We start from the raw sequence: 4,662 nt of genomic DNA, 5'->3' as shown, positions 1-4,662 counted from the left end.
ATTAATTTAATAACATCTTAATGTATGTCCAACGAACGTAGAAAGTAGCGAGATCTTCAGAAAAATCTGTGAAATTAACGTATACGATTTACAATTATTCATATTTGTCAAGCGAGTTTTGTACAATTGGTGGATGCTGGTATCCAATGTTACATAAAATCTAATAAATTGCTCTAAAACCTCGAAGGAACCATGTTAAAAATATTGCGATTATATGTAACTCAATGTACATATATACATATATATAAGTATGTATATATATATATATATATGTATGTATATATATATATATATAAATTAACTAACATATAGAATCCCACTCATAAATTTTGCTAGTACGCATTCTTATCAAGCACATACTCATTGATCGATGGAGAGAAACTTTTTTATTACTCCAATTTATTGGACTCTAATAATAAACACGAGTGCACAATAGTAGATGACCTATGCTTTTATATTTTGTAAAGTTTCGTATTTTTTACATCTAATGAATATGAAAAGTTTCTCATAAACAAGTTTAAAAAGCTAAATATATTTTTTTTTCAGAAAATACTTTTTTCTTCAAAAATTCTGTTAATTGTAATATGATAAATTTTCTCCAACCATGTAATTGGTATACAAATAAAATTTTTGGCTTCGATTAATATTTTGAGACCCAATTAAAAAAAAAATTAAAAACCTTTGGAGTTGTTAATTCATGCGGAAAATTTATCCTACAATATATTTTACATTTATCTTCTTTTATAACATTAATGACTATAATACAAAAATGAAAAAGAAAATATTATTTAAAGATAGAGCAACATTTTTTTATTTTTTATTTATAATGTTCCATAAATTGCTTTTAATAGAAACATCTTTGCAAATATTGGGTTAGAGAAAAAGTCTTTTTACATATAGTCGACAGATAGAAATCTAGTCGATTTTTTACGTGCCACTTCGAAGATGCACATCATTCTGGTTATCCTATTGTGGAAAATGATGAAAATGATGAAATCTTCCAAAAAATTGAAGAAAATCGTCATGTGAGCAGCTATGATATATTATACATAGCTAAGAAGCTAAACATTTGATCATAAAACCGTTTTGAGGCATTTGCGTAAGGCTGGATATACAAAGAAGCTCGATGTTCGAACCTCGGTGTCACATGATTTGACGGTAAAAAATTTAATGGATCAAATTTCCATTTGCAAATCGCTGTTGAAACGAAACAAAATTAAGCTTTTTTTAAAAAGATTGATAACGACCGATTAAAAATAGATAACATATGATAATAATGTTCGAAAAAGATCGTGGTCGAAAACGAGATGAGCCACCACAAACCATCGTAAAGCCCAGATTGACGCCAAAGAAAGCTGATGCTGTGATTGGTGGGACTGGAAAAAAGTTGTTCATTATGAACTGCATGAACTGCTGCCGCTAGACAAAACGATTGATTCTGATCTCTACTGTCAACAACTAATGCGATTGGAACAATCAATTCGGGAAAAGCGGCCAGAATTGAAATAAAAAAGACGTTGCTTTCCATCATGTAACAACGCTAGGACACACACGTCTTTGATGACTCGACAAAAATTGAGAGAGCTTGGCTGGGAAGTTTTGATGCATTCATCGTATAGTTTTGACCTTACACCGTCCAATTATCATTTGTTTCGGTCTTTGCAGAACTCCCTTAATAGAGTAAATTTGACTTCAAAATCATTTATCTCGGTTTTTAAAGAAATATTTTACACCAATGGAATAATGGTTCGAAAAATAGCAAAAGGTCATTAATTAAAAAGGGCACATATTCGATTTAATAAAAAATTTATAAACAAAGTATTAAACTGTTAAATTTTAACACACTCGTAAGATTGCACAGCAATAGCAAAACAAATACAAGATCAATAGATTTTAAAAACGAGCATACAAGATGACTGATTAATTTGTTTTATTCTATTATTCCACTTATATAACGCACATACGTTTTATATTTGATTTAGCCCTCCTCAGCACATACAAAAATTTTTCTTACATTAGTGTAATATGAAGGATCTCACATATAAAAGGTAGATGTCATATAGTGTTCCTTTATGGTGTCAATAAGTAGTCATGATGTACTTGATTTTTATAATGTAAAATTCTGTTGTAAACCAATTCTTCGGTCCGATGAGAATACGTAGCGTTAAATTATAAAACATTTATATGTAGTACCAAATTTACGGCAATGCGGATGCATTTAGATACGATCATAGGAAATTATGAACGAAAGAACATGTTGAAACACAAGAATACAGATTGAGATCCTTATCGTACAATCGCGCGTGCGCGTCTAATGTTAAACAATTTAGTTTGTAGATCATTTAAAAAATATGTTTCAATTATGCTCCAACTTGTAAAAAGACTTTTTCTCCACACACACACACACACACACACACACACACGCACGCACGCACGCACGCACGCACGCACGCACGCACACATAACTCAATATTAAATTATTATACACTGAGTAACGAACCTTGAAATAGTGCACAAAATTCCTTCCATATATACTCACTAGACGCATGTGAAGTTACGTTCGGAAATATCACTCGAGTGCTTCCAGGTATCATTTTATTCTTGCTGTTCACTGTTGAATGTTAAACAAAGATTTAATGATCAAACAGGGGGTCACTTGATTGGTATTTCCGAATCTTTAAGGGAGGTGGGGAGTGAGGGTAGAAGTAGAATCGCATAGCACAATGCGTATTTATGGGTACATTATTAAAATTATTATATAATACTTATTATAAATTCTCGCTTGACGACAGAAAACGACGTATTCATATAAATTCCATACGAAACTGTCATATTTATAAATTAATTTTTTGCACGGATTTATGTTTCGGAAAAACTTGTGAAAAGAAAATTCTTCGACATACAAAGACAAAATTTGATGTAAATTTGATGTAAATAATGTATAAACAAAACGATATTGATCACACGAAAAAAACCTCTATTAAATGTCCATTAGACATCCATGGAGATTTCGAATCATAGAGGTTTGAAATCTCCATTAGATGTCTATGAAATTTCCAGAGGGCATCCATTAGACATCCAGAGTTCCGCATTTTATGTGTACATAAGACCTCTATTAGATATATTCATAGATGTCTATTTGACGTCATATGGATTAATTATAGATATTTTATAGAGTTTTGATAGATGACTAAGAGTTATATAGATCAATGATAATTATAGATGTTTTATAAAAGCTCTAACAGACGTTATATAGACCATTGTCAGTAAGATACAAGAAGACGTTAGCGGAAATCGTGTTGGTTATCTTCGTCTCGGCAGGGTACAAGATGATAAAGAGCATACTCTGACGGTTACAATTCTTTTAAAGACTCAGAAAACAAACCCAAAAGAGCTTACAAAATATGAGGAACTTACTTAATTTACATACAACCTCTTATAGAAGAACGTGACATTTTCTTCTTACGAGAAACGGTGTCCATCTCATGGCGACATCATGTATTATCCATAATAGATGTTTAATAAACATCCATCGTGGATCATCTATCATGGAGTTAGTATGGATCTCTAATGGACGTCTAATTGACTTCCAGCAATTCCAGCGTGGAGATAGATGCTGCATGGAACTCTTGATGGAACTATGGAGATTGTATGGATGTCTATGTGGATGATACGTTCTGTGTGGGATGAGGTCCTAAATTTTATAGCTTCGAAATAAGAATTAATTTTTTACGTTCAAAGCTACGAATCGTGCGCTATTACGATTTCAATACATTCCCGTTTTCGATCTATTGTACTTTTCTCCGTTTGTCGCAATAAAATTGTTCAATGATAGAAAAAAATTTAGCATCATTATGCAAATTTAAAAAATGAACTTATTTAATTTTTGTTGGAAATATTTTAGAAACGATTACTAATTTTGTAAATACGCAATGAAATAATACGCAGTATTTTTTTCTAAAAACGTAAAGAACTGAATTAAAATTTTATCAAACTTTTCCTGTCTACTATTTTTGATAAAAAAAATAAATTTATATGTCATTTTTGTAATAGTACTTAAATATCATGATGTAATTATCACTGTATATATAATAAAATATATGTAATATCACTGTATATATGTATAATATATATAATAATTAAATCGACTTTAAAGGGATCCTAAAGATGATTAATTATATAGTAAATAGCACTTACACACAAACGACTTACGTGTCAGTAGTCTAGTTTGCTCCGAAGGTTTAAACCGGATCATAATGTAAGAACCAATCAACTACAGTTGAGCATTCCCTTCTCGTTCGACTGTAACAGAGGAATATTCGACTGTAATTGGTTGGTTCTTACATTTTGATCAAGTTTAAACCCTCGATGGAAACTAAACCAGTACATCATACGAGGTCTGGCTATTAAATAACGAGACTGCGCGCGCAGAAGGCGTCCTAGAGGGGTAGGGTGGGAAACGAATGCAGCGTTGGATAGCTGGAAGTGTCTACTATTCCAGTACGAAAACACGTTTTTATCGCAGTAGTAGTATTTTTTCTATAGAGGTTAGAAACGAACTTGTTTTTTTCTCGTGCCGATAACAATGTGTGACGAAAAACACGAGCAACGGATCAATGTGAAATTTCTCGTTAAATTAAAAAAAACTCCGACTGAGTGCTA

This window comes from Trachymyrmex septentrionalis, unplaced genomic scaffold (genome assembly GCF_001594115.1).
Source record: "Trachymyrmex septentrionalis isolate Tsep2-gDNA-1 unplaced genomic scaffold, Tsep1.0 scaffold29, whole genome shotgun sequence".
Taxonomy (NCBI): Eukaryota; Metazoa; Arthropoda; class Insecta; order Hymenoptera; family Formicidae; genus Trachymyrmex; species Trachymyrmex septentrionalis.
The sequence above is the reverse complement of the archived record's forward strand: the minus strand, read 5'-3'. Positions refer to the sequence as shown.